General features: G+C 38.3%; 1 long non-coding RNA gene across 1 annotated transcript; it reads right to left on the bottom strand.

Annotated features, from left to right (window-relative positions):
* Window positions 1-15125: 15125 nt before the first annotated feature.
* LOC118564513 lies at window positions 15126-15737 on the bottom strand. Its single transcript, XR_004931901.1, has 2 exons — window positions 15428-15737; window positions 15126-15221 (listed from the first exon to the last, which is right to left on the bottom strand). It is a non-coding gene; the product is annotated as an uncharacterized LOC118564513 (long non-coding RNA).
* Window positions 15738-24697: the final 8960 nt, after the last annotated feature.

The following is a 24697-nucleotide window of genomic DNA, read 5'->3' as shown; positions in this document are numbered from 1 at the left end:
GGTGGACCCGTTTTCGGTTTAATTTGCACGTTATCTAAGCCATGACAAGCTCTTTTTGAACAATAATATAAAGCTTGGAACTCCACACTACTCCAGACAGCTGAATTGAGAAAGCTTTTTGGATGGGAAGCGAAACGTCTTCAAACTTCAGAAAAAAGACCAGTTGTTTTGTTTTTGAACTTTTTTCGGAACCCTGTTAGAAAGAATCAGAGTCACTTCTTTCCAGTTACTGTAAGAAGCAAAGTCGATCATTTGTTTTATAGCCCACACTCTCCTTGTTGCTTCTCTCTCACGAAAAACTGGATCAAACACTTGTCAACTCTTTAGTTAGAAAACTCCTGACTCACAGAATCCCTCTCCCACTTTTTGGTCCTCCAAAGAGTGTCCCTTGTTAGGTGTAGAGCTGAGTATAGTTTTTTTCATTTGTTGAGCCATGCACCTGTGGAGAGGTTGTTCAGTTTTTTCAATATAGAGTTCAGAGCCCCATATTAGAGAAACTAAAAAACCTCTTCACATTCTGCACATATATCAAAAAAATAGTTGCCTATGTGACAGTTTTTTCATGAACATGACACTAAATGAACACAGGAAAAAATGCATCATCATGTGAGAATGACTTCATAGTTTCTTTTTTTTTTCAGTCAGAACTCTAAATGGTCAACACTGTCACTGTTATTTTTATTTTTATTGACATATTTTAGATCAAGGTGGGGATTTATAGGTACAAGCCAAACTGACTTTTTCACCATTGATTCCTGTAAATTGTCTCAGTATCTTTGTGAAACATTGCATCTCAAAGTGACTGCAGGTGTGTACAATGATATAATGGTGTTCAGTGCTTCTCCTAGAAGCAGAAATGAATTTTCTGCCAATAATATGAGTATGTGTGTGAATTTTGTGTAGCTATTAAGTGTGTCTGCAGCTGTCGGCAGAAACACACATTTCCTCCTCTGCTTTTCCTCCTGTAATTATTGCTGAGTGTTTTTGCTGCTCTGTGGCAGCTGGCTGACAGGGACATGTGGACACCTGGCTGCACACACACATATACATAGCGCTGCTACAGGGTGATGTATGCTAATTGAGGGTGTAAAAACCGCATAATATGTAGTTTCACCCTGGAAAAAAAAAGATTCTTTGCCAAGTTAATGTCAGAGTTTGGAAACATGGAGTTTTGCAGTTTTTTTTTTTTAGTCAGTGCTGTAATGAAGTCACATTTAGTAATTACAGGAGTAATTTTTTAATGTCTTTTTTAACATACTGTAAGATTGGCAGATTAACTTTTCTTTTTTATTTCTAATTGCAGTTTATTTGTAGCACAAGATGCAAACGGGCAAACCTTCTACTCTTAAAGAAACATCTTACACATTTTTAGTTTTAGACATTTAATATTCTCAGTGTATCCAGCCATGAGCTGAACAGTAACAAAGGCAGGGTTACTTTAATGGTTACATTGGCACATGGGAGGTTTGCTGACATCATATGAAATTAAACTATCCTCTTGGAGGATTGAATATGTTAGCAACTTTATGTATGATTGCAGCATCTGCAGCAAAGCATTTTGTGTTGGTATTTATTAAGTAATATTTTTAATGTAACTGGCTTGCAGTTTAGCAAGTTGTTTGTTATGAAAATCACACACCAGTGGACAGTTCCTTTCACACCTCTGACATGTCTGAAGATACCCATTTGCTGCACATTTTGCGGTTGTAATTATAGGTGTAGTCCACATGTAGCCAGATATCTAGGGAAATTGATAATTTTTTATGCGGTTATGCCTTTTGTCCGCACATGAACGGTGTTTTACATCCCTAAAAACAAATGATTCTAAAAACTCCGGCTGAAGTGGAGATATATAAATACTCCAGTTTTGAGCCTGCGTGTGTACATGAAAAGACGTAGTTTTAGGGTGCAGTGCTTCACGGCGCTGATGTCACATACGTGCTGCCATTGTTATAGACTCGGCCATATAGTGGAGTAAAAAAATTAATGCTGTCAGAGAGGTGCTGATTTTTACATTGTTGTTGTGATTGACTGTTAACAATGTGTTTAATCAATGTAAACTGGACAAATTCACTAACCTACGGGGGACATTCTAAAACGCTTAACGTGAAAAAGCTTAACGTGGCTTAAGGTAGGAAAACAACGAGGAATCATCACCAAATTTCGCATGGCCATATCTTGTCACGAAGACTTAAGCCTGTCAAAAAAAAAAAAAAAAAAAACGAAATCCAACGATTATAGAAGATATCTCACATTAACGTTTTCTTCTTCATTGGCGCCTATGGCGAGAAAAAGGCTTAACATGGTTTAATGTAATTAATGCTCAGTGATCACCAAATTTCTCTTATATATTGCTTATCATAACCATTTAAAACTATAAAAAAAAATCTAACCCACAGTCCAATTATTATGGACGTTATATGACATTAAGTATTTCATAGGCATAGAGGCATATGAAAGCAGAAACGCTTAATGTTAGATAACGTCCATAATAATTGGACTTTGGGTTTGACATTTTGACAGTTTTATGTGCTTATTAGGAGCAATATGAAAGAGAAATTTGGTGATCATTGATCGTTGATTAGGTACATTAAACCACATTAAGCCTTTTTCTCACCATAGGCGCCAATGAAGAAGAAAACGTTAATGTGAGATATCTTCTATAATCGTTGGATTTCGGTTTATTTTTTTTTGACAGGCTTAAGTCTTCATGACAAGATATGGCCATGCAAAATTTGGTGATGATTCCTCGTTGTTTTCCTACCTTAAGCCACGTTAAGCTTTTTCACGTTAAGCGTTTTAGAATGTCCCACCTACGGACATCTGGGGTTCTGGTTCCCCTGGTGCCTGCCTCAGTGCTCTGGGGGGGTGGGTATTTGGTTCCTCACAACCACTATTGAGCGTTTTCCTTATGGAAAAACTTTACATACACAAGCACACTCTCACAAACACCTACAGGTGCTTGGATTCAGGTACTTACAGATTCACTTCTATATAGAAAACCCCTATTATTATCTTCAGCTGTAACTTTGTACATTTTGTATTAAATAATACTGTATATTCTTCAGTGATGGTATCAAGCCGTTGGCTGTTTGTACCTGTAATACTTTATTGGTTGGTTTTGCTGTTCTTTTTAAATCTCTCTTTGCAGGTGTAGAAGCAGACTCAGAGGATGCAATATTGCTCTCTCCCATTCCTCTCCTCTTTCACCATTTCTCCTTTTTAGCATTTTGTCTCATGTGTTTCTCTCCTTTTTTTCCTCCTATTTTACCTTCCCGTTTCAGTGTCCATTGAACATGAAATAGTCCCAACATAAAATCTAATAAAGCTTTTTGCATGTATAAATCAAGCGGAGCACTATGGCGAAAGCGGTAAGGCTCCACTTGTGAAAGTAAAATCTGTTGGGCTCTTTTTGGCATTAAGACAACAATTCTTATTGCCACATTGCCAGACAGGACACAAAGAAAAACTTTTGACCAATTTATCTTTGTAAAGTTCTTTGAGATTAAATCTGTTGTAAAGTGGCACTATATGAATAACATTTTATTGAATTGGATTGATTTAAGTAGTGTGCATTTTGCACTTTGTTATATATTTTTATATATTAAGGTTTATGCAGCAAAATTTTACTTTACTTTATATGCAGCAATCTTTTACAATAAGTTGTTCTTAACTAATTAAGGGTTTCAAGCTTTATTTTGCCTAATTGTTTTCTTGATCACCCTGTTACAAAAAACACAAGCATCAAATTAAACATACCACAGCTGTTGAGGGCAGGGTTACTCCGTCTGCATTCATCCACACATCTGTTAATTTTCTCATCCAGCCGCTTTGCTTGGAGGAACCAGTACAGTTTTCAGTCGGCAGATTGTGATCAATGATTATGTTAATCCAGCTGTCTACTCTTCTAATACCCACCTGGCACTACTTCAGCTCCTGCAAGAGTCCACTGCTGGTTCTCTACGCTAAACTTTACTGACCTTCACCCATCTGTATATCCACCCTTCAACTTTATGCTGACTAGAGATCAGCAGAATCACTGGAACAATAATCAGCTCACATTTTGTAGTGAATGGAGGTGGAATTTCACAGTGTAACTTATACATGCATGTATGTGTCCATGATCGCCTGGGTTGCAACTTGCCATAATTTTTTATGCTTGTTGCCATGGTTACAGCTCTCACTGGTGTAGTGAAATCCCCAAATTTTCTCTCACTAAACACTTTCCATGACCTGCCAGGAGAGAGAGCGATTACCTCAGCCTCCACCTGTGTAACCATGAATCCATTCAGAGCCGACTGAGATGAAGCCAGCAGCTCTGCAAAGATGGGACACTAAAATAAAATGTAGTCTCTGCATATTGACACGTGGAAACAAAGAGTTTATATCATAAGGCCATTGCAAGGCAAACACATAGCATAGTCACAGTTATGTATGATTGCCCATGTTCAAGAGTAAAACGAAAATCAACACATTTATACCCAGCACTGAATGAAAGTTAAAAGTTCAGAAAAATAAGCTACCATCCATATTTTTTGGACTAGAAGGCGCACTTAAAATCCTTAAATTTTCTCAAAAAGTGGTGTGCCATATAATTCTGTGCACCTTATATATGATTAAAGTTGTGCTTATTGACCGATTTTATATGGTACAATGTACTCAAAAATCTGTTAAAATGTGTAAGTATGTCTTTGGTAAGCAACGGAGCCGCTACACTAAATGGATATTCGGAGAATTACGGTACACCGTGTCACTACCTGATTTGACCCCTGGGCTGTCTACAAGACTGCCTGACTGTAATGTCGAAACTAGAAGTGCATTCATCTAAAGCCCCTCCACATTCTCGGACGTAGTTCCCTCTGCGGAGGTCCACGTGTACTCAAGGCGGACTCTGCACGGACTCCGCACATACAGGTAAGCGCAGAGCTCAATTTTTACGACCGTGTACGTGGTTTTTCAAATTTAAACAAATTCATTTTAACAAATTCATTTTATTGATTAATTTGTTTGATTTGACTCAGGGTGTAGAACAGGAAGTTTGACGATTCGGAAATAATCTTCTCTGCATCCTTCAAATTGTGTCGTGGTACTAAAGAGGGGAGTTACCTGATTGATGGAATCAGAAGATGGAACATAAAGGATCAATGCACAACTACATATTTTCACTTGTAGAAGCCGTGTGCTTTGGGAATCTCGGATATTCATACAACGATATGGAAGTCCTGTGGTATTTTGACATCATAGCTGCAGAACTTTCACACTTTTTATCGTAAAGCCTACCAGGAGATGACAACGGGTCTTTTGTTTTCTGTGAAACCAGCAAAATGTAACAGCACATAGACCTTTATAAAAATATTTGCAGCTGTTACACTGCAATTATGTGCCGTTGGGAAGGTCCCCCACACAGATCTTTAAATAGAAACCTGCCATTGGGAAACTGAGAGCTGGTGTGACTGTGCTCTAACTGTACTTCTAGCCTTTGTGTCTGATTGTAGAGCTGAATAATAGATAATTTGGTCTCTGGGTTGTAATACAAACAAGCAGATGGGGATCTGTAGTGGTGAAAATCAGAAACTACAGCACACGGTCAAAGAACAGTTAAATAGCAAACAAAAACATCCATCCATCCATTTTCTTACTCACTTTGCCCCTCATGGGATCGCGAGGGGTGCTGGTGCCTATCTCCAGCGTTCAATGGGCGAGAGGCGGGGTACACCCTGGACAGGTCGCCAGTCTGTCGCAGGGCGACACAGAGACCAAACAAAAACAGCCCACCCAAAAATCAACTCAGCTGTCAGCTGTCCTGATTAGAGTATGCCTAACTCTGTTGGAAATCATGGTGTTATGCTTTATTGCCGTGCTGTGCTACTTTTCCCCTCTATTTTGGTTTATTTTTACGTCTTTCCCCTTGTAAACATAGTCAAACATGATTATTTGGCATCTCAAAAGTACAAATTATACACACAGCATTTTATCAGAGTTTTCTACTATCACAATCCTATCCTTGATCACCAATGTGACGTGTACTACGGATTAACACGAGCCTTGTGACAAGGTGTGAGGCAATCACACTGATTGCTGTAAAAATTTAAACACTTGGTGACACTCGTGCGGCACTGCAGGAAGGCCTTGCAAATAGGATAATTAGGGGGGAACACAGAACCCTAGAGCACAGAGGAAATACACTTAAAGAGCGCTTGTACCTGTGCACGCCCAACTGTGGAGCATGCCATCGGCTTCCTAAAGTGCCGGAGGCAGTGTTTGATGTGTGGGGTGGTGGTGGACTCTTTATTATCAGGGAGTAACCCTCATCCCTCCTGGCCTCCCTTATTCTCAGAATGACAATCTGGACACAGAGCGTCCTTCAAGGCAAGAGGAATTTTGACACGGAGCACGTCTCAGTGAGGATGTCCTACCAACATGTAAAAGAGTATTATGATGCATTTTTTAACAACTTCTTTTAATGTGACAATACATGTGGTTTTAAATCTGATTTAAATATTTAATAAAGACCTTGCTGTGAAATTTGTGATCGGCCACAGCAAGACCAGAAACAAGTCTCCCCGGGGCCTTTTTGAGTTATTTAAAGATTGAGAAAGAGTGGACTCTAAGCTTTCAAACAAAGTCAAATTTGTGGAAATCAAATAAAATTTGTAAGTTGGCACACTGCAAACAAGATTATGGAGAAAACAGGCCTCAAAGTTTCTTCAGAATTACCCCCAGCCAGGGGGGTGTTAACAAAAGCTGTTAATTTGAATTACTTTGCATACCTTTCAGCAACACATCCCACCCAGCCCTGCCTGTCAATAGAAGGTCTCTGTCAGCTCATTGTACTGTGATGTGAACCAGCAGCACTCTTTTTCTATGTATACATATTTTACAGCACTGCATTACAATATGTTTGCTCTGTGCATTGACCAAACATCTTTTAAATTGCACATAATTTAACAGTACAATCAAATACAATTACGGAAATGACTTAAAACACTTGACATTTACAAAATTGGTAAATGATAGCTGTTTAAGTTTTGAATCTCTGCAAGTTGCAACGCTGATGCAACTCTAAAGTAAACGTGTTGTTATTGCTGCTATTTAATTGCTGATTCTGAAAGAGGGATTATGCATTCTTTGGCTCAAATATAGCAGTTTTGGGGGTTAGTGATCAATGTGTGTTTCGGCTCAGGTATGTATAGGTGTGTTGACACCTGTGAATAGGTTAATCGGTGAGAGGCTGGCATTGCAGCCACTTGATCTGTACTCATCAATTGTTATGTGTGGAAACCCTTGACTTTAATAGTTCCATGAAGAGAAACAGGGACAATAACTTGATTTTGATCATTCCACAATGTGGTTTTTAATTAAAAGAGTGCACAACTCTATATACATTACAATTTACCAAAAGGTCCATGTCACACCAGCACTCAATCAAAATATGGTCACCCTTTTTAGCACAGAAACAAAAGTTGACAATATCTTCCGGATAACAGCATTTAGATGTTTGCTTTGTGAATAGACTGTTACACACTCTCATATAATAAATGCATCAAACCTAATTGCCATATTACTACCTTAAATAATGTTGAAAAATCATTTATCAACATTTTGTTCAAAATTTTCCGTAGTTTAGGTATTATCTTTTTTTCTTTTTCTTTTTTAGGTTGATTTAGGAACTTCGAATTCATTAATTCCTGTCTCCATTCATCCATTTCCTGTACCTGCTCAATCCTTGCATGTCATTGGGGCACTGGTGCCTATTTCCAGCAGTCAATTGGTAAGAGACATGGTATATCATTGACAGGTTTCCAGTCCATCACGGCTTAACAAAAATAAAGGACGACCAACTATACTTACACACACACCCATGTTTTAAATGAGTGAGAGCCGTACCTCAACTTCCATTGACTTCCATTCCCTTTTTATGGCCTAACCCTGACCCTAACCTTTACCAGAATATATCTAACCTTAACCTAAACCTATTTGACACCTTAATCCTAAACCTATCCTCTAGCCCCCCAAAAAAGTGAGAACCAAGAAAATGTTCTCACTTTACATCAAAGTCCTCTCTTTACTGGTAAAATAAGCAAAGAAAATTCTCACTCAGCTGCATGTACAAGAACACACACACACACACACACACACACACACACACACACACACACACACACACACACACACACACACACACACACACACACACACACACACACACTCAGACCCTAGAGTAATTTAGAGTAACCTACCTGGTAAACCTATCTTGCATACTTCTAATGTCTGAGAAAGCAGGAGTGCCGAAGAGTTAACTCACACATGTTAACAAGATGAAGATTTGGGAAAGAAAGATTTGAACTCAGGATCATCAACCTCCCTGTGGTATAAATTTAATGTGACGCAGAAATCCACTTATTTTAACCTGGTAAGCCAAACTGATAATGTGTGGCATTGTTATGTACATTATCATTCTGGGCCTGCTTCCATCAAATCCAACATTCTGCAGAAATTTCCAAGCTGATTGAGCGAAGAGGCGCCTAGTGTCCGCCTACAAAAGGTTGGTTTTAGCCAATCACAGTATCAAATGACAATGTTGTAAGCAGCAGGCACCATGAAAAACCACAAGAAGTTAAGCTGGTTACATCACTTCTTGCTGTTTTTCTTTGAAAAATGAAAGCATAGTTTCTGACAAAACAGATGTGACAGCAGTAGCCATGCTTGCGTCCTTCTGCGCTACCATGTTTATTTTGGTTCGGCTATGGAATCGGCAGCTCTTGGTTTTATGACAGCTGTATGTCCCGCCTTAAACTATAATACTGCAACGTGATTGGCCTAACCCGTTTTGGTTTGGTGGAGCGGGACAACGTGGATTCTTGTGTGTTTTTGAACGAATAAATATTAAATTAATTCAGCTTGTAGGCAAGGTTACATTTCTCTTATCAACTCTAAAAATTTTGAATGATAAAAGTTTGCATTTGAGGCAGATGCATGTTAATATTTACAAGTCCTGAAAATGCATGTTAAGCCTTTACTGTAGTTGCTGTTTTTAGTATTTATGTTGGAGTTTCACATTGTAAAACGATGGCTCAAATCCAAAAAGACACTTGTTCAGTAACTTTTATTTAAAACAATAAGTAAAACATTTCTATTTTCCATAGAGATAGTACTGGCACTTCAATAGACACCTTCAGTTTTTTGTCCTTATATCTGAATTAATTATACAACTCAGACATAATTTCTTCAGGTCAAGGTACAAGAAGCTGGATCACTTTGTCAAACCTGATGCTTTGGTTGGTCCTATTAAGAGTTTTAACTCGCCCCAAAATACAGTTTTTCCTTTAGTGAAAGTTCAAAGCAGATTCTGTCTCAAGTTCTTTAAAATAAATACCAAGTAAGTCAGTAAGAAAAGGTGTTTAGTACAAATATATTATTAAAAATTGAAATTAGTATTGGAGGTGCAATTAGAATTATATTATTTTGAGTCCAACATAAACTTTTAAAGAATTTTGCAATCCTTTCATTCACAAAAGAGAGACCTCATGTATTTTCAGAAGTTCTTCCAGAAACGCAATCTCCATCTGAAGATGAATCATTTTATGACCGTCCTGACCCACTCGGTTTAACTTAACGGAAATCTCTGGGAATTTTATCTGTACAACAACAAAGATGAATCTGAAAGCCAAAAACTAAAACCAGATGATCCAAGAAAGCTGATGAGAATTGAGAATTAAAGCTGAGGAACTGCAGATGTTATGTGGACCACATGGAGCATGTTTGGCTTAATCTGATTATACACAGAGAGAGATGACGATTGTACCATCTGCTGGGCGGACTTATAATGTTGGACACATCTAGGTCCTGAGAACTAGATTTTCGGCAGGACAAAAGCTATTGATCTGTCAGTCAAGATGCACAATACATTAATTTGCATACAATGGGAAGAGGCAGGATGGGAGTTAAAAATAACTCTGTTGACTGCTGTTGTTAAATATGTGGACAAAATATCTCTGTAAACAGAGGACAGATGGATCAAAAAAATGACAGACAGGATTGGGGAAATTGTTTGATGATTTGATTAATAATGGGTAGTATTGGTGGCTAAATAAATAGTTTGCGGCTGAACACTGCAAAGAGATTTTTCTTTCTAGAAACAATTAGCTCCTCCTTTAGAAGGGAATAGAAAATACCAAGATCATTAACCGTTTCTAAAACACTTTATCATGTGAAAAATTGATAAATGATTATTAAATTGTTCATTTGGGGATTGTTGATTTAGTTGAACCCAAAACATGAACATTTCAAATTAGTACATTTGAAACTACCTTCATAAATTCAAACTAGTGCAAAATCTGTTTTAGCTCATATACTAGTCACTAACACCACAAGCTTTTATTTGTCTCAGATGATTGCTGCTAAAACATAAGAGACACAGATAATTTTGACTGAAAAAATTATAGGTTTCAGCTCTTGAATGCACTGTGGAGCTTAACTGACCAGCACCTTTTAAAAAGCTTCATAGTTGAAATGTAGAACTTTGCCATCTGTACTAATAAAAGCCAGCAGAATGAAATTTTTCAGATGAGGATAATCAAAAAAAAAAAAAAAAAAAAAAAAAAGAGAGGCAGCATTAATAGGTTGGTTCCTTATAGTATCACTCAGTTAGGCTAATGAAAGAAATCATGTTGAGAATTTATCAAATCGACACGTTTGTACCACAGAGTTATGTCTCTCTAACTAGTTTATTGCCTACAACTCCCTCCTCTCATAGAAACTTCACACAGTGTATCCTGTCAGAGTGATGAAGCAAACTGGAAAATAATAATGTTTTAACCTGCTTAACTATTCTTAATTCAATTTTCAAGTTATCATAGAGATAAATTAGAAGTCTAAAGCCTAAGGCAATATCTGCAATATCCAAGGCCTGGCTGAGAGTTCAGATCAGGTATTAGGCCTTTTTACTAAAACATAATCAAATTTAAAAGAAGTATAAAATGAAAAAAAAAAAAATATGAGAGCAGTCTTAAAAAGAATGACCAAGACTAAGTTCTAGTTTTTACAATTTATTTATTTCTGCAGTTGTTGATGAGTTTGTCTTCTGCTGTCTTTTAGGTCAAAAGAAGTGAGTCAATGTCTGAAATTGGTTTGAAGTCTGAAACATCCGCCACATCACCTTTAATTGAATGTTTTAGAAACACAAGAACACCTACAGCTTGTTTTTGCAACGCAAACCTCCAGTTATAATAATTGATGTGAAAATGTCCCGATGACCATTGGTTTCTGGATTATTGTGTTAGAAAACTGCATAGAAAAAGAATTGTCATGTCAATGTCTCCATCCTTCATCGGGCTTTTTTTTTTTTGGACAAGCTCACATCATCTATTCTGCTAAAGTCTCAAGAAAGACCTTTTGAAACCCCGGGGAATTATTGATCAAGATAAGATAATTTTTAAAGACTACATTAAAGTATGTTTGCCAGCGCAGTTTAGAAAATACATTTTCTAAATTTCAAAATTGTAAGTCAAGGTTAATATCAAAAGAGAACACTGAAGGTATACTTTTTTTTTGTTTTATTTTACAGCAAAACAACCAACTTGCTATTCCATCATCTTCTTAAGCAATGCTGCATAATAGTTCTATTTTGTTTGTACATTTTATTCCTACTTGCTTTTATTCTGTTTTATTTTCCTATATTTTAATCATGTAAAGCACTTTGCATTGTCTCTGTACTGAAATGTGCTATATAAATAAATATGCCTTGCCTAGATTCCAACCTTCCCCCAAGATCGCAAGATATAGCTCATGACTGAAAGAACAAGATTTTCAATCTAGCACAGTTGAATCAAGCTTCAGGCTAAGGCTCCTGCCTTAGAGATAAGGTGAGGAGATTTGCTATTCAGCTTGGAGAAAAGTCACTACTCCCTCAAATGAGTCAGCTTGCACATCTGATCAGTTGCAGTCACCACAATATTCATAGTTTTCCATAATGTCTTTAAACAGTGTAGTTTCTCTGCCATCTTCTTTTTCTGCCACATTTTATTTCACTAATGTACCGTATTTTTCGGACTATAAGTCACTCCGGTATAAATCGCATCAGTCAAAAAATGCATCATAAAGAGGAAAAAAAAACATATATGTTTTACCGGACTGTACACATTTATTTAGACATTTATTTCATGGAATCCAAGACTAAAAACTGACACTTAATCTGGTAAACCAATTCATTAAAGTACACAGCTGCATCCACAATCGGTGAATAACATGGAACATACCTGGGAGGATGAATGGGGTAAATTAGCAGCTCCAACCGTAACGGCCCGTTGCGCTGAAAGCTGTCAAAATGAAGACCTAAATTAGAACGTGACCATAACGGTGCGACATGCTAAGATAACTGTACGACACGGATGTTTCAGAGCAACATAAAGCTCACGCGCATCAGTGAGGTTGTAACCCGCCCGACAACAGATATGTAAGCTAGCGCTAGCTGTTATTAGCTTCACAGACATAATAACAGGGTTCTGCCACGGTCTGGGCTTTTCAGGCAGCTGTCTTGTGAGGCGGTTGGTTTGTTTTGCATGATCTGCAACACCGATGGGAGGGGGAAGGCGCATTCGGCTCAGCTCTTCTACTACATCGCGACAGTGACAGGACTGGGTAAATACCTTCCGTTGAGCTAAATTTTCACTCTATCACGAGACACTGAAATCGGGATGGAACATTTCTGAGGCCAGCTTTTGCCGAGTATAGGTCCTCAAAAACGGAGACAGTCCCCGGAAATCAGGGACGTCTGGTCACCCTAACGTGGTACAAGAGCAAGATAGTTTTCACAAGCCTAATGTTTACTTCTTGGTTCATTACTTCTTGGTTCATGCTGGTCAAAATGAAATTTAAATGAATTATCATTTAAATTTTATTTATAAGTCACACCTGAATATAAGTCACTGGATCGGCCAAACTATGAAAAGAGTGTGACTAGTCCATAAAATATGATATTTAAAAGTGTTTTTGTCATTGACTCGCTGTTTATAAGCCCTCCTGCAATCCCATCAACAGTGTCATTTGAGAGAATAATGCTTCTTTCAGGAAACAGTTCAAATACAATCAATTCAAATGTAGTTCTCTATAAAATACCACTTTCCATTTCCTGCATAGCATGAAAAAGAGATAAATCCTCCTGGAACGACATCCAAAGGGAAACTCAAAGGCTCATTGAACCATGCTACTACATATTCATGAATCACGACAGAGCAAATACTCTCACATTTACATTTAAAGCTAGTCATGGAACGATTTTAAAGGTGAGCTCTCTCTAGGGATGGAGGGGCCAGTTTTTCAGCAATTAAGTGCATCCACTTTGGGGTATGAGATGCTAACCAAGTTAATCTCCATGTAAAGTCTCGATTCATGAGTTCTCCTCAAAGCGTCTCTGTGGCCAAGAAAATGTCATAACTCTCGGTTGAATTATTAGTGCCGGGAATGAGAAAGCTAGAAGAGGACAAAGGGAAGAGAGATGAAGGCTAACATGACCTCAGCCAAAAAATGTCTGCATCTTCACATCTTATTAAAGCTTGCTGCAGGGAAAGGCAGAAAAGTTGAGCTCTGCAAACTACAAAGAAAGGGGAGTGAAGAAAAGCCTGGACAAAAAATTACATTTGAAAAGGAGAGCAGAGGAGAGATAAAGAAAAGAAAAGGATGAGTGGAGAGGAGAAGAGACAGAAGAGCAACCAAAAGTCCTCCAGTGGCTGAATTTTAGCCTCACCCCCTCACATTTCAAGGATCGAGATAAGAAAGTTTCTGACTCTGTTTGGGAAGGTATGAATACAATTCTGGAGCGAGGTTCCTCAGAGATCAGAAATAAAAACTAAGAATCAATTCATACTAATATTTGGAAAAACTGTTCAGTAAAGGTTCAGACATAAGGAGTTTGGCTGAAATGTTATTGGGGAATTAAAGGTCTCAGATGGCACAAAACAGCAATTTTTTTACACTCTTTAACTCTGAAAACTGTTCTCCCAGTGTGCGATGTATGGCAAATTGTAGGGTCACATCTGGTTAGGCTTCGTGCTGTCCTGTCTTTTGGGGGTCCAGGAGGCAGGAAGCAGCTTAAAATGAGTGGCAGTACCGGGATCACCAGATTCTTCTTCTCCCCAAAGTGATAATCAACTCAATGTCTCTTCCTTTAATGCAAGTAACTTACCAGTTGCTGGCTCTGTGTCTCATAGATTCTTGTCCACTGGCGACATTTTGGTCCTCCTGGAATAATTCAATCTCATCGCTGCTACCTCGCCAACCTCCTTGAAAATCACAGTGGTCAATGACACTCTTTGAAACCAAACGCAGAATGGGATGGACCCTGCTTTCCGTTTTCGAGCTGTCAACCTCTTCCTCAAGACCAACTGATAGTCCATCACCCTGCACTTAGTTTTTCCTCCGCAACAAAATAAGCTACAACGCCTCTGGCTACCCAGTACCTTTCTGCTGCTTCAGGGTTCTTCGAAGACAACCAAGCGCTAAAGAAGTTCTTCTTCAGCATTAAAGCTTCTAACACAAAGGGTGTCCACTGGTCTCCGCCCTCACCTGCCGCCTGAATCAGTATCAGAATCAACTTTATCTGCCAACCTTATGGGTACAAAGAAGGAATTTCACTATGGATTTTGACACATCGTGTAAAAAACAGGCAGACAAGTAAAAGCAAGCAGCACAGAAAACTACAATCTATAACAGAAAGGACATTATTAAGGGAAAAAACGGTAAGAACAAAGGCGAAAGTACAGGAGACTTTTTTGGTCATTGTTTGTCACAGTCAAATAGCTGGCTGCCCTGACTGTAAAGTGCTCATCAGAGACACAGCCTGGGGATAGAACCCAACCAATATGTTCATCCATGGACCAAGTTGGGACTGGATTTGAAAAATAATGGCTTGTTGAGCAACAGAGGAGGACACCAAGTCAAATAATCATAACTCCAACTTGTTTTTCAGCTGGAATTAAAAAAAAAAAATCTTCAAAAAATCTAAAAATTCTGTATTGAAGACCTATACTTCAATGAAAAAGCTATGTATTTGTTATTGCTGTATGGTTGCTAATGAAAGAAAATGCATCACCAGGTAGCTTTTGTCAGGGTTCTTCTTCTTCTTCTTCTTTTTTTTATGGCGGTTGGCAAGCAACTTTTAGATGTGCATTACCGCCATCTACTGGAATGGAGTGTGGATCGGGACGCTAACTTTAAACACCCCCCTCAAAGCAAAACAAAAAACAACTTATATCTTTTCTATCAATTTAGTTTTCTTGAGATAATTAATTAAATAACTTATATCTTTAGAAGTAGAAATTTTTCCTAAAATATCTTGTAAATTTAACTGTAATTTATTTTCTTGTAACCGACTAACTAATTTCCTTCTCTCAACAGAATATTTTGTACAGAACAACAAAACATGTTTTACCGTCTCTTCTTGACCACAAAAATCACAACTTCCATTTCGATGTTTTCCTATTTTAAATAAATTACTGTTTAACCTTGTATGTCCAAAACGCAACCTAGATATTACTGTTTCCTCCTTTCTATTTCGTCCTGTTCTCCTCATTGCACCAACTTTTCTTTGAATACTGTACAGCCATCTACCAGTTCTATCTTCCTCCCACTGTCTCTGCCATCTTTCCTTAACCTTTTGTTTAATAATAGATTTGATTTCTTCTTTACTAAATGGAACTAATATATCAATAACACTATATTTTGAAGCTTGTTTTGCATATTTATCTGACAACTCATTCCCTCTTATTCCTATATGTGACGGTATCCATGTAAATATAACTAATAAACCCATTGCTTGAATTCTATAAGTTATTAACTGAATTTCTAATAAAAGATCCGGTCTACTAATAGCGTGATTATTTTTCAATGAATATAATGAAGAACTTGAATCAGAACAGACTATGCTTCTTAATGGACGGACTTCCTCAATCCATCCTAAAGCTAAAATGATTCCCATCATCTCTCCAGTATAAACTGATACTCCATCAGTAATTCTTTTACATTTTTTAACTCTGAATTCTGGAACAATGAAAGACACACCATTACTGCTATTTGAGTTTTTAGATGCATCTGTAAAAACTTGGACATATCCATAGTACTTATTATCTAAATATGATTGAATCAAATGTGGATCTGAAATGTTTTCTCCTTTCCTTTTCTCCAACAAAGTCAAATCAACAACATTATTATGAAATAGAGACGGGAAAACTGGCGAAAGAGGAACTGTTTGACTAATATTTATATCAGAAAAACCAAAATCTTTTATAATATTTTCTATCTCCCATCCAAAAGAATTTAATTTCTTCTTTTCTTTTTCCCAACTAGATTTTAAAATTTCTTGACATGGATGATTTCCATCATGGCCCTTTAAATTACACCAATAAGTGGTCTTTAACTGTAGTCTTCTAAGATTAAGTGGCATCTCTCCCATTTCTTTGTCAGGGTTCTCTGTGCTGCTCTACTCTAACTCTACTCCTCAGGTGTGTCTAGTTGGCTGAGGAGGCGTGGCCCACACCTGCAGCTCGTTGCAGGCGGCTTCCTCTGGCTTCTTAAGCAGAGCGCTGACAGATGGAAGACGCCAGAGCCTTAACCAGTCGTGGTACGACGTGGCCTCTGTCCTACCGTCGGAAACCAGCTTGTGAGTTCTTGCTCTTTGACTTTGACTAATTTTTGGATCTCTGTTTTTGCTTCAGATTTTTTGGTGCTTGGATGCACTCACCTGTCTTGACGTCTAGTCCGAAGAAACAGACCAGCAGAACTGTCTGCTCAGATTTTGCTCTGGCGCTCCCCTCATACTTCCTGGATGTTACCCAGCGAGGCCTGAGATCCACTCTCCCGGTTCCTGCTGGTTCTGCATTCACTCTGGTCAATCCATCTGTCAACCGTTGCCGACGAGGCTCGCTCAGGATCCCTCGCCAGTTACATCAGCCGTCCTCAGCCACTAGCCGCCTAACTCCAGCTGAGTAGAATCATAGAGTACTCCCGACGCTACTTCTTCCCGGTTAGGTCCGCCCAGCCCAATGGTAAGCAGCGCAACTTCCAGCAATTCTCCTGGTTCTCCTTTCAGAGTTACTTACTCCCTCTTTCTTGCAGACTCTCCAGCCGTGACGTTCTGACCCAGCCGAATCGCCCGTAGTCCCGTCCGTAGATCTGCCTGTTTCCAAAATAAACATCTTAAAACTGTGCATTGCCTCCCGATCGTATCTGCATGTGGGCTCGTCACCTGAAAACCATGACAGCTTTAAAACTTGTTAGATGAATTTACTTCTAGTCTAAACATTCTGTCAGATCGAGGTAACCCACACACACACAGACTTTTCATTTACTTATTTATGTCCGATATAAACAAAATAATTGTCCCACAGTGGGGAAATTTGGTTGTGACAGTGGCGAAAAACAGACAAACAGTTACACAATTAATAGTAATGTAAAAACACAAGCTAATCTAATGTAAAGTTAGTTCTAAAGCAACAGAAGATGAACTCATCAGAAATGGCATAGTCATGTAAAAAAGATTAAATCTTCAAGTTAAACAGTGTGAAAACACCAGCCTATTTATAGAAAGATGTGAGAACAATTTAAAATGCATGATAGTACAGCAACATCTTGGAGTAGTTAAGGCATGTGCTAGTGCATCTGAGTATCTGAGAGACAAACGATAATCACATAAATGCAATGTTCCGTTGAAAGAAGAAAAAAATACAGCAGCTGATTAACCCAACAATGTGACAGAATAAGAGCTAAATGACTATCTCAATGTATTTGCAGGACAGGAACAGCAGAATATATTGCAGGCCTGGGTGGTAAGATGGTTCACCAAATGCACAAAATATTATGGACTTTATATTGCGATGAGTTGCTGTGTACTGACAGCTGTCTGGAAGGTTTGACAAAACACTGGCAGTTTGGATGGAACTGACATATAGGAGTGGAAAATATTGCTTTTTCCAAGTAGCCAGACCTGAATAATTTCAATACATCCAGGAATAACTTTACTTCAAGCTCGGCGACCCTAATTTTCTGCTGCATCCGATTCTCTATCTAATCAATATGATATTAAATTATTAAATTTCTTTCTGTAATTTCTGCAATAAGTTAAACCAAAGTCAGCATCGTGTTTTGTGCAAATTACTTATTTCACGTCTTCATCAGTCAGTCAACAGCAGCCACAGAGACTAAGACTAATTAGAATTATATTTACAGGCAACTATCGAAGAATGCACTACAAGGCACAGCAGGAAATAAACAGTTGCATGCTGAGTTTTTGGATGCTGAACTGTCCTGTCAGCTCAACTGATACCTAAAGACAGCTGTCAAAGTTGCACAAACAAGAACAAAAACAATCTTAAATACAAACTGATGGTACTGGTGACATTTGCACAGTAATCACAGAGGGAAACAAATTGTAGCTGTATTTGGTGTTTGTGTTTTTTTGGCTTTCTTGTTCTGCATGTACATCTCAAAATATTAGAAATTCCTAAAGAGTTCAACATGTTTCATCACTCCTTTCAGAAGGTGATACTCACAACTTATAAAAATTCATTACACATAGAGTGAAGTATTTCAAGCCTTTATTTCTTGTAATTGTGATTATTATTATTGCTTATAGACAAAGAAAACCCGAAATTCAGTGTTTCAGAAAATGTTTATATTCCCAAAACAATAAATATTGTCTCATCCTAATAATCAAATAAATTTGAAACACGTGCAAACATTTCCTGAGCCTATAAATGGTTTCTTAGTCTCAGTCAGTATGCGACACAATCATGTGGAAGATTGCTAGTTTGACAGATGCCCAGAAGAAAGTCACTGTTACCCAGGAGGGTAAAGCACAAAAAGCTGGTTATTCACATAGTGGTGTATTCAAATAGATTCGTAGAAATTTGAGTGAAAGGATAAAAGTGTGATAGGAAAAAGTACACCAGCAAAAGGGATGACCGCAGCCTTGAGACGATTGTTACAGAAAATCAGTGTGGATAAGCAAAGAATCCACGCTGCTTAAAGTTCAGTGTCCATAGTCACTGATTCCATGTGCCATGTCATCTCCTGGTGTTGGTCCTCAGTCCACACAGCCATCTGCTAGAGCGTTTTAGAGCACTTCATACTTCCTTCTGCTTACAGCTTTAAATAAATACTTATTTGACTTTCCAGTAGGACTTAGCACCTGCTCACAATGTCAAACAAAAACTGGATAAATAACCGTAATAGTATTCCTCTGCTTGATTGGTGGAGAAACTTGCCTTACCTCAACCCCATAGAGAATCTATGGGCTCTTGTCAGGAGAAAGCTGAGAGAGACACCAAACCCAACAGTGCAGGAGTAAACCTTTGTATGTAGTTATTGCATATTTGTTAAAACTGTCACTATGTCCTGACAGTTAAATATGAGACAGATAATCTGTGAAAAAATAAACTCCTCTGGCTCCTCCCAGTGGTTCCACTGCCATTTGCATAAACACACCGCTACCGGACAGAATCAACCAATCAACTCACCTATTCCCTGACCATCTTTTTATGTGCCTGCAATCAAGCCAGTCCTCTTCTTACTTCAACCAATCATCTTTCAAGGCTTTGCTTATAAAGCTCTCCATACATGGACTCTCCTGATCCTCAGCTGAGCTTTGACCCACCTACACCCCATCTCCTCCTTTGCGCTCACTGACTCCACCTCGCTTCCTTATCTCCTCCGGCCTTCACCAACAGTGTCAGGGCCCCGGGGGAAGACTTCACTAATCCTAATCCTAAAACGATCATCCGATGTGATAGACATTCGCAGCTTTCACGTCGTCTGTCGGGGTCCGAGCGCCAAAGAACTTTCCGATTTATGCCAATAAATCTTTCTAATTGCCTCTTCTGTCTGTGTGAGTCTTTCCAGGTTGAAATGACATCAAAACAACCTGCTTTACAGGAAAAGTACCAATTCCTGGAGTGGTACCTGCTCAGAAAACAAAGACAGGTAAACATTGGAGCAGCACAACAGGCTCTGCTTTGGGGAAGGAGCTATGAAGGGAGAGATGTTGCCCCCTCAGAGAGTATTGGGGAGGGACATGTAAATTGTACTTGTTCAGATTTTCAGCCTAAATCCATAGTTTTCTCAAAACTCCCTACTGCAGCTATCTGAAGGCTGCTATCAAAGCAACCTGGGCTTCCATTAAACCTCAGCAGATCCACTGGCCGGTCACCTCCATATCATCCCACTCTGATGCAGTAGGAGGGTAATGCAACAGTAAATCAGGAAGGCCCAACCAAGTATTGAGTGCATGGACATTTAACATATATGTCTGTTTAAGATATCTTTTTTTATTGATCTAATGTAATATTAAAATTTTCTGAGACACTGAATTTAGGGGTTTAATAATTTACAAACCATAATCCTCCAAAATTACAAGAAATAAAAGTTTGGCACCTTAACAACTCAACACCTCACTTTTTCCTCTTCTCTACATAAAAAGCCATACTGTTTTATGTTGAGCACTAAATGTCTGTATGCTGTAAGTGCCGTAACCGAAGTCTAATTCCTTGATTGTGCACACAGTGATGGCCAAATAAAACTGATTCAGAAATACTTAAAGAATTCATATTATGGATTGGTTTCACGTTCTGAAATGAATGATAAAAAATATTGAACTTTTTCACATACTATATAATGTAGGGACTTTCTATATTATAAAAACATATTGCAGACATTTCTGTTACTGCCAACATAACTGAATGGGAGAACTTCTATTTCCTCCACAGACCCGCTTCCCTTGCTTTATAACTCCTGTTTATATTTACTGACAATGTAAAAATAAACAATAGCCTTTTTCCAGTTCTAGGACGCGGCGATCAAATAATGATCTGTTCTTAGCAACATTTTTAAGTTATTTTAATCTAACCTCAACACATCATAACACCCCCTACTGTCTAAGCTCCAGCACTGAGTAGTTCTCTCCTTTACCTGCATATATTTGAAAATTTGTTATGCAAATAAAAACTTGTTTAAAGCTTAGTTTTCTGTTGGAAACTTAGTTGAATTCAATCCTTTTTAGTTCCATATTATGTAAAATTAGTTGTTTTTTATTTTACTTCAATCACTGGTAATCTGATTATAGCATGTTCTGTGGACTGATCAAACTAAGGCTTTGTCAATGGCCATTAACTGTTAAACTGTGCTAAACAAGTCAAGTGTTTTTTTTTTCTGTCAGCAAATATGTATTTAATTCAGCAAATCCTCACGTCTTAAGCTTTCTTTACCTTTCAGCTTCCTTTCTTCCCCCACATTGTAAGTTAACAGTGAAGCCGACAGGCATGGAAGGATTTTCCGCTGCTGTGTCCTCACAGATGACAGCTGTTATCATGCAGGAAACAATAATCCAAGTCGGTGCTCCAGAACAGTGCTTAATATAGCTACTTTTTCATTGTCACTTCTTCACTGCAAGAGAGGAGGAGGAGGAAGGACAGGAAACAGGAAGAGCAGGATAGAAGAAGACAATGCAAAAGAAAGCTGGGAAACTCCGGAACTTATTTAGAATAAAAAAACTTAAGATAAGTTTAAGTATTAGGTTTGGATTGTTAATTTTAACAATAGGCTGGTTAATTATTTATTCTTAATTATTTTTTCTAGGAAAGAAATCCATTGAGATTATTAATATCTTTTGCAAGGATGTCCTGGCCAAGATGAGAAACAGTGCAAGGTGCAAACAAGCCATTACATGCAAACTAACACTAACAGTATTATTCTATTATTTAGAATAACAACAAGGAATAAAACATTATTGGTTTAGATGATTCAGAGAAAAGCCCTTTCTCATGAAGATTCAAGCAACACATCCCAACTTGCTGCCATCTTGGATTCACAAAGGATGCAGCATGCCATCCACCGTCATTGAATTCCAGGCAATTGGGAGGAAAAAACATTTTCCTATGAGGGTAATGGACAGTTGAGCCAATACACCTCAAGCATGTTCTCATCTTGCATGTCTTGGTTTTCTTCAGGTGCTCTGGCTCCCTCTGGCATGAGTAAGCTAGCATGTGCATGATTGTATGTGATGCAACTCTTGGTTGCCCGGCAACACACTTGAATTGTGGGCCTGAAACTGCACTCAGTCAGCAATGCACTCCACAGCGAGTACTGGCCCAGGGCATCCATCCATGCATCCATCCATGCATCCATCCATCCATCCATCCATCCATCCATCCATCCATCCATCCATCCATCCATCCATCCATCTTCTATACAGGCTTAATCTGAGCAGGTCCATTGAGATTAACTGGGGCCTATGTCTAGCAGTATGCTGGTGGAGATTCTCAGTCATTCAAGTCATGATCGATCCAAAAAAAGGTTAAAAAACAAAACAACTGGCTCTATTCTGAAACTGAAGACGGTTTGCTTCCCATCCAGGAAGCTTTCTCAAAATGTCTGGAGTAGTGTGGAGTTCCAAGTAGACTAGAACTCCACACTACTCCAGACATTTTTAATTGAGAAAGCTTCCAGGATGGGAAATGTCTCCGGAATAGAAGTGCAGTTGTTTTGTTTTTTTTAATCTTTTTTTTATATGTCTATTGGTCACTGGGTGTGTGATGGGGTTTAAATTGGCATGGACAGGTCACTACTCTGTGGGGCTTGGGTCGGGTTGGGGCCCGGGTCAGGCTGGGTTTACTGGGCCAATCTATACTCTACCCCAGAATACACGGTAACAGCTCTAAACATGCTGGAATGCCAGGCATAGGGTTGCAAAAATTATCCACATGTATGCAAAGGGAAGTCCTTTTTACAGAAGGTGTAACACTTGGTGCAGTTACTACGTCACATCCGGGCTTCCATTTCAGGTAATAATGGCTGTGACCATGTGAAGCTTATAGTGAGTTATCTCAAATGTTTTGGGGGGCTTCAGGAGGCTATTATGTAGCATGTGTCAATTTTGAATGCACCAATGTGTTATACTAAGAATATGGCACATTGTACGGTTCTTTTGTTTGTGGTTATACCATGACAAAATGTGAAATGTTCAAGGATTATGAATACTTTTTCAAAGCACGACAAATATAACTTGGTTAATTCAACCTTTTTGTGAAAGAATAATTAAATAATTTGCTTTAATGTGCTGTAATAAAAGTATTCAACTAAAACAGGAAGACTTTTCAAACATTCAGTTATTGTTAGGTGCCTCTCTGTTTGGGGAGTCAGACGTGACTAAAGATCATTACATTTTGAATACACACTGTTTCTACTCTTGCCGGGTGTCTTGTTAACCCTCATTAGCAATTTCTCTCAGATATTAATGAGATGATCTCACGAGAGGCGCTTCCTGCTGAGCGTGCTCAGTAAGCATCAGGGTTTTTGAAAGGGAGAAGAGATGGGAATTTGTATGAAGGGCCAATGCACAGATGGAAAAAGAGATGAGTCCAGTGTGAGCCAGAGAGTTGTTATAAAACTAATCTTCCAGGTTAGGTGCTTAAATTCTGAATTGAGCAGATAAAAAGGGTGTATTATGGTGAAGGTCAACATTGCTCTTGTACAGCAATAGGGTACACATCTAAATTTAGGGTTGAAAGACTGAAAATAAGATTTTTTTTGGAAAAATAAATGACGATATTGACAGAAGGCTGATGTTGGAGCCCTGCTTGGCTCAGGACATTTTTAATTTACTGAGCTTTTGAAGAAGAATATTGGGCTGTTGTGGGCTGGCTTGGATAAGCATCAGAAAATTAATGTCTGGGTCAGATCCAGAACAGTGTTCTGAGTCGGTGTTGACTGGAAGCAGACCCACAAGTGTGTGCACACAAAGAAAGTAAAGTGAGAACACTTTTTACCAGCTTTAGTCAGAATCTTCAGAAGGTCTTTTGCTTTTTTTTTCTGGGGTTGATATGCATGTTTTGGACCAAAACATCTTCATCTATGGTACACAGAACTGTCTGCTTCCTGAACAATATGCTGGCTGGACATCATTGCCATGCTGTTTCTTTCTGCATTAACCTGTTTGAACACATCGGAGAGACACGTTCAGGCAACTGGAAATTGTACCCAAGCATAAACCAACAGTATGTATCTTTTTATATGGTGTATGTAAATATATGCAACCACATTGGTGCACAAACAAAGAGAAATTTGTGTTGACAAACTTTTTATCTTGCCTTTAGTTTACATTGCCCAGTATAGTGCGATGAAGCTAAATTGAACTATGATAATGTTCAAATAAAAGTTTCACAATCTCTGAACAGTTAACCTTAAGAATGAACTGTTGACCCCTCCAATCTGATCTATAATCTAATTTCCTCTCAGGATTAAAACTATAAATTAATTAACCAAACTCAATCAAACCCATAGAAATCTAAAAGATATGACTCTAGACATTAAAACATTAAACACTGAGCCTCACAGTGTGTGATAATAATAGTTGGGAAATGCAGTTGAAAATCAGAAAATACATATGGCAAAATCTTTGAAACTTGAGCATGTTTTAAGGAAATGACTGCAGAAGGGAGGAAGATTTAAAATCATCTTACATACATTCATACATTCTTAGAGTCTATGCGGCTTCAAAGGGTGACGTATAAACCGCATGGCATTGTGGAATACCTGGAAATGTATGGAGCTAAAACAGTGACAGCTTGGAGCGACATTGAAAAGAGATTTGGCATTGTAAAATCAAAAATTGAAAAATTAAACATCGACAAATCACTTGCATTGACATCGAAAA

Source organism: Fundulus heteroclitus, chromosome 11 (assembly GCF_011125445.2).
Source record: "Fundulus heteroclitus isolate FHET01 chromosome 11, MU-UCD_Fhet_4.1, whole genome shotgun sequence".
Classification (NCBI taxonomy): domain Eukaryota; kingdom Metazoa; phylum Chordata; class Actinopteri; order Cyprinodontiformes; family Fundulidae; genus Fundulus; species Fundulus heteroclitus.
Note: the sequence above shows the minus strand (reverse complement) of the source record. Positions and strands in the feature narration are given on the sequence as shown.